The 12,190-nt window shown below is 45.3% G+C and overlaps 1 protein-coding gene and 1 non-coding gene across 2 annotated transcripts in view; both read left to right on the forward strand.

Annotated features, from left to right (window-relative positions):
* The window catches only part of CDH4 (cadherin 4), an 880,207-nt gene that overhangs the window by 367,493 nt on the left and 500,524 nt on the right, over positions 1–12,190 (forward strand). The window lies entirely within an intron of this gene.
* On the forward strand, positions 8,690–8,761 carry TRNAG-UCC (transfer RNA glycine (anticodon UCC)). The gene has a single exon. It is a non-coding gene; the product is annotated as a tRNA-Gly (tRNA).

Below are 12,190 nucleotides of genomic sequence, written 5' to 3' on the forward strand. Positions count from 1 at the left end.
TTCAACCTTTCCTCATAGGACTTGGTCTCTGGACCCCATCTTTGTTGCCCTCCCCTGGACACGTTTCAACTTGTCTACATCGTTCTCAAATTGTGGTGCCGAAAACTGAACACAATACTCTAGGTGAGGTCTAACCAGAGCAGAGGAAAGCTACCTGGACACTATACTTCTGTTGATGCAGCCCAAGATCCCCTTTGCCTTTTTAGCTATCACATCGCACTGATGACTCATGTTCAGTGTTTCGTCTACTAAGACCCCAAGATCCTTTTCACACACACTATTGCCAAGACAAGTCTCCCCCATCCTATAATTGTGCATTTGATTTTTCCTACCTAAATGCAGTAGGGCAATGGAGGTTGTGGGGTCACTGGGGGTGTGGGGGATAGGCAGTTGTGAATTCCCTGCATTGTGCAGGGGGTTGGACTAGATGACTCTGGTGGCCACTTCCAATTCTGTGAAGATGACATAAAAGTTTTGCATGTGGCCATCTGTTGGAGTCATTGAATGCATGGATGAGGGTCTTGTCTCCTTCACAGGCCCTGTAACAAAGCAAACACTTTCACAGCCCTTTCATGGCAATCCTAGGACATTTTCCAAGAGAAGAAAAGCTTTAACAAAATCAGATTATTATTATTATTATTTTGCAAAATTGGCGGGGCTCATTCTGTGCTTTGAATGCAAAGCATGAGCTCTCTTTTTCCATGCACAATTTGAAAAACCCAATGGATACAAGCCTGGTCCCATCTCTTAAGCTGAGTTCTGCACAGTCTGTGAAGATTTTGCATCATGCTTGGCATTACGTCGGCACTCTCTGGGTGAGGAAGTCTATTCGTATGCAAGCACTTGCATCCTCTGCTGTTCCTGATAGAATCTCTGTACTCAAGACTGGCATTCAGCTTCGAGAGCGCTGAAAAAATGCATTGTTTGCTTTCAAATTTGCTCGCTATCAAGCCGGCATTGAGTCTGACAATTGCTGCGTCTAACTCGGAACCAAGAGCAAACTTTGCCAGCTGCGAAGTTTAAAAATAGGAGCGGGGCACGGCTGGAGGAAAACGCGCCACCGCACTGTGCATGCCGATGCCGTAATCAAATTATAGTAGAAGGCTAATTCGCTGAATGCTGATGCTATAATCAAATTATATTAGAAGAGTAATTAAAAACATCTGACTCTTCTGAGAGTCAAGCAAAAATAAATGACGGAGAAGGCTGGCTGAAATCCACCTGCCTCCCACCCGCCTCCCACTTGCACATATGGTTGTTGAGCTACATGAAGACGAGAGGAGCCTTCTGAGGTCATCTGGTCAGACGTTGGGCACAAAATGAGCCACAGCGTCTTACAGTTTAATGATCATTCAAGCCGACTCAGTTCTGTTTTCCATAAGCCAGACAGTCAAACATGGATTGAAAGATCCTAGGGCCAACAGATGCTTGGGTTTCTTATCTGCCCTATCTGCAATGCATAGCAGTGAAAACAAGCCAGGACAGTGTGTCTTGCCCCTCAAAAACCAGAGAAAGCAAACATGTAGCAGAATCCATCTTCCATATGTTTATCCTGCCTTTCTTCCAAGGAAAATAAGAACTTAAGAAAGGTCATGCTGGTTCAGACCAAGGTCCATCAAGTCTAGCAGTCTGCTCATATAGTGGCCAACCAGGTGCCTCCAGGAAACCCACAAACAAGGTGACTGCTGCAGCATTCTCCTTCCTTTGTTCCACAGCACCTAATCAGGAGGAGGAGGAAAAGGAGGAGGAGGAGGAGACGAAGAAGAGGAGTAGGAGGAGTTGGTTTTTATATGCCAACTTTCTCTACCACTTAAGTGAGACTCAAACTGGCTTACAATTCACTTCCCTTCCCTTCCCCAGTGACTAGCCCAAGGTCACCCAGCTGGCTTCATGTGGAGTGGGGAAACAAATCCAGTTCACCAGATTAGCCTCTGCCACTCATATGGAGAAGTGGGGAATCAAACCCAGTTCTTCAGATCAACCTCCCTATGGGGCTGGAAATCTCCTGGTATTAAAACTGATCTCTAGATTACATTGATCACTTATTTGTTTATTATTTATTAATTTGCAACATTTATTTAAAACAGATTGGCCAGGGATCCTGGAGGATTTTTTTTGTCCATCTTCTAGGCATCGAGTAGGGGTCAATGGAGTAGGGGGTGTGGGGGGGGAGGCAGTTGTGAATTTCCTGCATTGTGCAGGGGGTTGGACTAGATGACCCTGGCGGTCCCATCCAACTCTATGCTTCTATTCCACTTCTGGAGAAAATGGCTTCTTTGGAAGGTGCACTGCATGGCATGATATCCTACCGAGGTTTCTCTCCTCCCTCTCTCCCAGGCTCCAACCTCAAATCTCCTGGTATTTCCAAACCCTATAAAAACACTAATGTAACATTAATTATGAATATAGAATCTCAGCATATGTCATTCGTCGTAATATATCTAACAGTTTACAGGTTAGAAACTGAGTAAATTATACACTGGATGTTATCTCAGCCAATGTTTTCATTGCAGAACACAGAAAGCTCGCCACAGATGCAGTAGTTCCATTTGGTCAACCCCTGCCAATAAGATTTTGAGTGTTTTCTGTTTGGAGAACAGTCTCTTTCCCCCCACCCCACCCCACCCCACCCCACCCCCAGCCAACACAGGTTCTAAGAAATCCAAACGTGCCTTTAATTTTTATGTGATGTTTAGACACACAAACAGCCTTTCCCTACCAGTTAGAGCAGTTCCTCAGTGGAACAGGCTTCCTCAGGATGTGGTGAGCTCTTCTTCCTTGGAGGTTTTTAAAAAGAGGTTAGATGGCCATCTGTCAGCAACACTGATTCTGTGATCTTTAGCAGATGATGAGAGGGAGGGCATCTTGGCCACCTTTTGGGCATGGAATAGGGGTCACAGGGTGTGGGGGGGAGGTAATTGTGAATGTCATGCATTGTGCAGGGGGTTGGACTAGATGAACCTGGTGGTCCCTTCCAACTCTATGATTCTACTCTGGCTAACCAAATTGTCATCAGTCTTGCAACAGATGAATGAAACACAATCCAGGGTGAGGTATGCAGATAAAGAGGTGGGGCTATGCAGATAGGCAAAACCTTGATTCCTATTGGCTGGGGCAAGTGGAGGCAGGGAGCAGGTTTAACTCCTACCCCACAGGTGCCTTTGCATGTCAGTGAATGGCTGCCATTCATTCCTATGGGAGATAATAAAGCCATGAAGATCTTGTGGAGACACAGGCAAAAACCTGTCCTTCAGCTATTACCAGTGGTAGCCAAGCCCTTATTGGCACAGCTTCCATGGTACAAGTTGATGCATTGCTCCCACCAGAGGTCCCTGCAAGATACAAGCTCCTCTGCAAACATGCTTAATGCATGTGGAGGCAGCCTCTAGATCTGCACACAGTATTCCAGGAGTAGCTATCCATCATGATTAGTAGCCACTGATAGCCTAGTCCTCCAAGAATTTGTCCACTCCCCTTTTACAGCCTTCCAAGTTGGTGGCCATGTTTGCATCCCGTGGCAGCGAGTTCCAAATATTAACTAAATTATGTGCGAAGAAATACTTCCTTATATCTGTCCTGAATCTCCCACCCTTCTATTTCAGAGGAGGACCCCGGGTTCTAGTATTATGGCTGTGGCTCAGTGGTAGAGCATCTACTTGGCATGCAGAAGGTACCAGGTTCAATCCCCAGCATCTCCAAGGGACTAGGCAAAGAGGTGATGTGAAAGACCCCTGCCTGAGACCCTGGAGAGCCGCTGCCTGTCTGAGTAGACAATACTGACTTTGATAGACCAATAATCTGATTCAGTGTAAGGCAGCTTCATGTGTTCATGTGAAAGAGGGAGAAAATACAAATAAATTGTATTTATACCCCATCTTTCTCCCCAGTGGGGACCCAGCGTGGCTTACACCATTGTTCTCCCCCATCCATTTTATCCTCACAAAAACTAAACTGTGAGGTAGGTTAAGGTGACAGAGAGTGACCCAAGGTTACCCACTGAGTGTTGGTGGCAACATGGGGATTTGAACCTGGGTCTCCCAGATCCAACAGTTTAACCGTTACTCCATGCTGGGTCGCACTGTGCACTAGATAGAAGAATAGTTGGTTTTTGTATGCCAACTTTCTCTATCACTTAAGGAAGAATTAAACCGGCTTACAATCACCTTCTCTTCCCCTCCCCACAACAGACACCCTGTGAGGTAGATGGGGCTGAGAGAGTGTGACTAGCCCAAGATCACACAGCTGGCTTCATGTGTAGAAGTGGGGAAACCAACCCAGTTCACCATATTAGCCTCCACCACTCATATGAAGGCGTGGGGAATCAAACCCGGTTCTCCAGATCAGACACCACCTCTCATAGCCACCACTCTTAACCACTACACCACTCTGACAAGATGAACGGTGGAGATTTATCCCCGCATAAAAAGGGAATCTGGATTTCTGAAGGAAGGTGAAAAGAAAAAAATATTGCCTTGTGATTTACTAGGCTGTTGATATTTCCTGTGTTATTTTAAACTCTAATAAAAAAAAATGGATGTGACACAGTAAATTAAGAAAACTTCATTGAGATCCCTCCTCCAGTTGGCCTTGCTATAACTTATGACAATTGGCCATCTCTTCTATCTGGTATATTTTTATACATGTCAAAAAGTACAATTTATATATAGGGCACTAACAAGTTCATAGGGTGTTTTTGAATCTTATTTAGGAAAAATGGGGCAATATATTTACCAGATGGCTTGAGCTGAAATAAGGGTTTAAGGAAATTACATGTTGTTGTTTTTTAAGAACACTGTGTGAGAAAATTGAGGATCAAGTAGAAGAAGTATCAGTTAATGATGAAACTATATTTTGTTCGGGTTATATATTAGATTCTCCCTTGGTTATATATTCGCAACTTGAACCCAGTGTCATGGAAATTAAAATTTAACAGTGGTTCTCAACCTTTTTTGCTTCATTCCCCCCTTTCACCATTGTTCAGAATAGAATTCCCCCCTTCCCAAGACAGTCTAACTAAAAAAATAAAATAAAAAAACCCCTACAATTTTACAGATTGTACATAATCTTCAGGGCATCACACTTTGCTGAATAGTGGTCCCAAATCCCCCCCCCCGAACCCTAAAAATCCCCCCGGGGGGATTCCCCCCTTGTTGAGAACCCATGCTTTAGAACATCCATTCAAAAACCCAAATTCTGATTCTTCAGCAAGCATATGATATGCAAATATTGCAACCTGTGTACCACATTCTTCAGGCAAACGGAGAAGAATCAGTGAGTGATGCCCTGGTTCAGTGAAGGATTCTTGATATAGTGGCAATAGTTTCAGAGCGGTGGTTGATATACTATTGATATAGTGGGGTTTTTCCCCCCAAAATAGCTGAGAAATTATAAATAGATTCCCCCAATAAGGATCATCCCAAGAGTCCACAATTCCAACACCAGTACTGAGAACTAAGCACCTTGTTCTACAAGCTACTGCAGTATCCTGCTAAAAGAGGGAACTGCTGGCCTGCAGGATGTTGCCAACACTGCAGACAGTCAGACTGTTGGCCAGCGTTGTGTAGTGGTTTAAGAGCGGTGGTTTGGAGCGGTGGACTCTGATCTGGAGAACCGGGTTTGACTTCCCACTCCTCCACATGAGCGGTGGAAGTTAATATGGTGAACTGGATTTGTTTCCCCACTCCTGAACATGAAGCCAGCTGGGTGACCTTTGGCTAGTCACACTCTCTCAACCCCACCTGCCTCACAGGGTGTCTGTTGTGGTGGGGGAGGAAGGGAAGGTGATTGTAAGTCGGTTTGATTCTCCCTTAAGTGGTAGAGAAAGTTGACATATAAAAGCCAACTCTTCTTCTTCTTCTTCTACTACTGCTACTGAAAACTAACCACCTTGTTCTACAAATTACTGCAGTATCCTGCTAAATTTTGAAGTGTAAGGATGTGACTCTGGCCACCAAGACTAGATTAATTCATGCCATCGTATTCCCTATTACTATGTATGGGTGTGAAAGCTGGACAATGAAGTAGCTGATAGGAAGAAAATAGATTCCTTTGAAATGTGGTGTTGGAGGAAAGTGTTGCGGATTCCGTGGACTGCCAAAAAAACAAATCAGTGGGTTATAGATCAAATCAAGCCTGAACTGACCCTAGAAGCTAAAATGACTAAACTGAGGCTGTCGTATTTTGGTCACGTCATGAGACGACAAGAGTCACTGGAAAAGATTGCCATGATAGGAAAAGTTGAGGGCAGCAGGAAAAGAGGAAGACCCAACAAGAGATGGATTGACTCAATAAAGGAAGCCACAGCCTTCAATTTGCAAGATCTGAGCAAGGCTGTCAAAGATAGGACATTTTGGAGGACTTTCATTCATAGGGTCGCCATGAGTCGGAAGCGACTTGACGGCACTTAACACACACACATCCTGCTAAAGGAGGGAACTGTTGGCCTGCTGGCTGCTGCTAACACTGCCAACAGACGGTTGGCCTCCTCATTAAGACAGCTTATTTCATTAAAATAGCACACAACTGCATGCTCTGTGGTCTGCATTCAGGTTGGTGGGCCACGTGAAGTTCTGCTCAAGCAAAGGCGCCCAGGTTGGCTAGCTAACGTCCCTTCTCTTCTCAGTCGCATTTCATCTCAACTTCTTTACGAGCCTTCATGCCTTCTCTCTGTACTTTCTCCCACCGGGAGCTCCCAGCCCGGAGGTGTAACTTGCCCCTGATTTGAATTATTACAGCCGGTTGAGAATGCCAAAGCAGCGTTATAAACCAGCCTTTTCCCTAACTCTGGCAAAAAACGTCCATCCAAGCAGCGGCATTGACTCGCTCCGACACTTGTTTCAATTAACCTGTTTTTTAAGTGCAGGAAACCTGGTTCCTGAAGCGAACGGGGACTGTTTGACAGGGGAAGCTGATATATAATGCATGGCTTCATGAGCCTGGGTAACAAAAGTAATTGATTCGCTCAGTCAATAAGCCATCTGCCTATTTCCCACCCACCCCTGGGTTTATAGCCAGGCCTTGACGACCACATGGAGTGTTTTAATTGTACTTGTCCAGCTCCCTCTTCCAAGGATGCTCTGACCTGCAGCTGGCAGCCCACCAAGCCAAACGTAGCCCCCTTTCCAGCCATTTATTGTTGTATCTTAAGTGCTTGACACCCCTCCTTCCAAACAGTCAGAATAAATCTCCCTTGCATTAAAAAGTCAGTGCTCATCAAAATCTGTACTTTCAGGTAGGAAGGTTCCAGTTTCGTTTTGTCCCATCTGATCCCCTGATCAGTTGTGATTTGGATCTGATCAACAGGCAGCTGCAGACGTCCTGTTGGACAGCTATTCCAGTGGCTAAAAAGCAATATGAATAGGGTTGCCAGGTCCCTCTTCACCACCAGCAGGAAGTTTTGGGGCAGAGCCTGAGAAGGGTGGGGTTTGGTGAGGGGAGGGACCTTAATGCCATAGACTCCAATGGCCAAAGCGGCCATTTTCTCCAGGTGAACGCATCTCTATCGGCTGGAGCTGTAACAGCAGGAGATCTCCAGCTAGTACCTGGAGGTCAGTAACCCTAAATATGAACATGGATCTGATTGTCCCACCGTTTGACTTGTGAGAGCCCAAACAAGGTAAGTTCGTCTGCAGAATTTCACTGAGAAATTGGTGTCGTGCCTATTATGGGGTGGACAGAAAATGCAAACAATTGGCGTGTGTACGGTGGCCCCTGCAGGAAGTGTTTCTGTGTGCCCTTGGGCACGCAGCGAGGCTTTTCAATGAATCCTTGCAAGCTCATTCAAGCCCTTTTCCCCAAAACGCCAACCCAGCCTGAAGCGTCTCTTCCCAAAGGCTCATGCAAATTGGCCCTAAAAGTAGCTCTCTGGAGAGTAAATATCACAAGTTGGATTGTATTCTTGCAGCGTAAGATTCATTGACCTTTCCCTTTTTTAAAAAAGAGATTTCTTTTAAACTTTAACAATTATTCCTGGCTTCTATTCACTCCCCGGGAAGTTAATAGTTTAAAGATTTTTTTAAGAGTCCTTGCAAGGGTTTAAGACCATCCATTACGCAGCATATCCGTCAACACCTTGTTGCGGTTTTGCAAAAACGGAATGTTTCCAGGCCGTGTGTGACAAGCCCGAGGCTATTCAAAGGCCTGATCCTTGGAGGGAAACAAGCTGCAACATTAGGCTTTAATATTTTATTGTGAAAGAAGCAAAGTGTTTACAAGCAGCGCCGACCAAAGGCCCCGTGCCATTTTTGTCACAGCGCTAGTGTTTTTTTTTTTCCCAGCCGAGACTTAAGTACTCTGTTATGTACAACTGGAAGGCAAAAATTATGCTCCCTGAACCACAAACAAAGAGCACGCTGAGTAATTATGGCCAGAAAAATGCACAGACTATATATGTATGCATAGACAGATTCCCCCCATTCTCCATGGTGTGTGTTTTGTGCTTTTACATAACCTTGTCAATAAAATGATTCAGCCATTGTTAAGAAGCAGTAATGTTGGGAGGGATATATCTTTCGCTGGGCTCAAATCTGTCGTAATGACATATGCAAGGTTTCAGGTTCCACAGAGCTCTTCATCAGTAAGCGTTAACTTGAACTTCCTTTGATGCCCAACTTGTGCAACTTCTACTTTAGGGTGTGGAAATGTTGTTAGCTTTGATACTTGCTTGCTCAAGGGAATGTTATTTAGGGGAGGGGCTGTGGCTCAGTGGTAGAGCCTCTGCTTTCCATGCAGAAAGTCCCAGGTTCAATCCCCGGCATCTCCAGTTAAAGGGACTAGGCAAGTTGATATTAGACCCCTGCATGAGACCCTGGAGAGCCGCTGCCAGTCTGAGTAGACAATACTGACTTCGATGGACCGAGGGTCTGATTCAGTTTAAGGCAGCTTCATGTGATCATGTGAATGGCTGCCTTGCTTCCAAGAATAACAGTGACATCTTGAGATTTTCTTGGGCGGGGTCCCCAGTGTGATGCCTGTGGGTGCTGTGGTACCCAGTGACACCTTTTCTGGCACCCACCAAGTGTTTTAAGGAAGTGGGTGGGACCTAGGGTTGCCAGATCCCTCTTCTCAACCGGAGATTTTTTTGGGGGGAAGCCTGAATTTGGAGAGGGGAGGGATTTCAATGCCATAGAGTTCAATTGCCAAAGTGGCCATTTTTCTCCAGGTGATCTGCTCTCTATCGGCTGGAGATCAGTTGAATTGTCAGGAGATCTCCTGCTACTACCTGGCAGCTGGCAACCCTAGTGGGGCCAGATACAGCTTTTGCCTAAGGAAGGCTTGGAGATTTGATCGGCTTTGCAGATTTTTAAGAACATGTTTTGGGAGCAGCTGCCACCCACAGCACAAGGATCTGCACTGTGTTACAGAAATAAAGCTGTGCAACCATTTTGTGGTAGACCTTTTGTTGCTGTACCAACCATGCTGTGTGGGAATTCCAAATATGCCCACAGGCTCAAAAAGGTTGGGGACCCCTGTTCTTGGGAATAAGCCACATTGAATTGGCTTGTATAGGATTCTGAGTAGACTTGCAAAAGGATATGATTTTTTTTGTATGGTTTGTGTTGGTGAATAAGTAACCAGCATGCTGTAGTGGTTAAGAGTGGTGGTTTGGGGCTGTGGACTCTGATCTGGAGAACCGGGTTTGGTTCCCCACTCCTCCACATGAGCAGCGGAGGCTAATCTGGTGAACTGGATTTGTTTCCCCACCCCTACATATGAAGCCAGCTGGGTGACCTTGGGCTAGTCACAGCTCTCTCAGCCTCACCTACCTCATAGGGTGTCTGTTGTGGGGAGGGGAAGGGAAGGTGATTGTGAGCCAGTTTGATTCTTCCTTAAGTGGTAGAGAAAGTCAGCATATAAAAACCAACTCTTCTTCTTCTTCCTTAAGTGGTAGAGAAAGTCAGCATATAAAAACCAACTCTTCTTCTTCCTCTTCCTCCTCTTCCTCCTCCTCCCCCCGCCAGGGGAATGGCATAAGACTTGTCTGTCATGCAACACCTGTGTTCTTTCCTGGCACTTCCCTGCCCAGTTTCACTAGCCTTGTTGATCTGGTGACCCTTCTCTGCCAATTCCGTGACACAAAGTCAGTCCCAACATGTCAAATTAAACTCTCATGTAGTGCTGGTGCAGTGGCAAATATCTACATTTCAAGCCATGTTCATGTCATTGATTGGATTGTTGTTGTTTTTTTTGGGGGGGGGGAAGTAGCCAGAAAACATAGACCCCTAAAGTGTGCCAGATGCATAATTTACATTCCTTCCCAGAAATGTCATTCGGATGTGTTTTTACAACTTTCAAATGCATTTTTCATGTACTTTCTTCATACGCATGCTTTAAAAACACACACAGCTCCCAAAGAGCAAATTTGTTTTTAACTGCACTAGCACTTTAACATTCCCTTCTATTTTCTAGATGATATTACAAGTGGGGGACCCGCAGGTTGTTGTGGGGGATCTCAGTTTCCTCCCCCCACTATTCTAGTTCTCCGTTCTCTGAAAGCCCACAAAGCATCTCCCCTTTTTTCTTCCTTTTCTCCATCCCAACCATCGGCCAGCCTACATTTATCTACCCCCTATCTTCATCTTTCCCTCCTTCCCTCACCCTGGCAGCCTCTACATGGGGGGAAAAAAAACAAAAAAACCTATGGCTGAGTTGTGCAGTGTTGGCCATGAGGTTAGGCCCAATTGTGTGGTGCAGAACCTACAAGGAACTGCAGGGGGGTCATTTATCTCTGTATCCCTTTCCCCACACTATTTCCTCTTTCCCTCCTCCTGCCAACCCCCAAATCCTCTCCCTTCCCTGTTTCCTTCTGTCCTTTCCACTAGGGTTGCCACCCTCCAGGTACTAGCTGAAGATCTCCTGCTATTACAACTGATCTCCCGCTGATAGAGATCAGTTCACCTAGAGAAATTGGCCTCTTTGGCAATTGGACTCTATGGCATTGAAGTTCCTCCCCTCCCCAAACCCTGCCCTCCTCAGGCTCCACCCCAAAACCCTCTCTCCGGTGGCAAAGAGGGACCTGGCCACCCGACTTTCCAATCACCAACCAGCTTGCATTTTATCTGCTCCCCATGTTCAGCTTGTTTATTTATTTCATCATTCTCCTCTCCTCCTTTTTATCCTCACAACCCTGTGTAAGTCATGCAAGCCACATGGTAGCAAGTTTTCCGGTGGTTGCTGCTTGGCTTGGCCTGGTAAGTCCTCCTTCAATGGCTAAAGAAGAAGAAGAGTTATTTTTATACCCCACTTTCCTCTACCATAAAAAATCATCTCCCCCCCCCCCCACATAACAGGCACCTTGTGAGGTAGATGAGTTTGAGAGAGTTCAGAGAGAACTGTTACTAGCCCTAGGTCACCTAGCAGGTAGGAGTGGGGAATCATACCTGGTCTCCAGATTAGAGTCCACTGCTCTTAACCGCCACACCATGCTGGCTCTCACAACAGCCTTGAAAGGACCCTTTCCCTTTCTACTCCCCCTGCCTTTAACTAATGGAAACCAAAGATGGAAAAATTGAATACTGTCCTGGTTGTCTAGAAACAGCCACTAGGTAGGTTTGTTTCATAAAGGTACAGGTACTCCTTTTATCATTTGGGGGGGTTTGAAATATCATTTGTGTGTGTTAGATTTCAGGGTTATTGTTGTTGTTTTTCTTTGCAACCCTAGGGTTTTTCCTCAGTTTTGTAGAAAGATCTGTCTTGTCTGTCCATGGTAGATATATTGATATTCTGTTTTCTAAGTATGATAATGAAATGATGCAGGTTCAGATTCAGTGATCCACAATTTAGGTCCACCCCTAACAGTTTATCAGATTAAATCTCATCTGTGGGACTTCTGATTAACAATTTGGAAAGGGTTTGTACCTTTACCTTGCCTCCCCTCCACATTCCACTCTCTATTTGTGTCCACGGAGCTAACTAAACTGGGAAAATCAGTTTTGATTTGTTTCTTAAGTCCCTGGATATCTATAATGCCACAATTTAGGGGGAAGTGCCTGTTTTGCTTTCCAAGTTTCCCCTATGTCTGCCTAGTTTAACTACTGGTTCCTCCCAACCCTGAGGTCTCAGAAGTGCTTTTTTTAATGATACAGGCATCTTTGGAAAGTGCACCCAAGGATTCAATAAAAATCCCTGATGTGAATGGGGTGATTCTACAATGTGATATACTTTAATATCACACCCGAGAATCATGTGTGTG

Source organism: Euleptes europaea, chromosome 2, assembly GCF_029931775.1.
Source record: "Euleptes europaea isolate rEulEur1 chromosome 2, rEulEur1.hap1, whole genome shotgun sequence".
NCBI lineage: Eukaryota > Metazoa > Chordata > Lepidosauria > Squamata > Sphaerodactylidae > Euleptes > Euleptes europaea.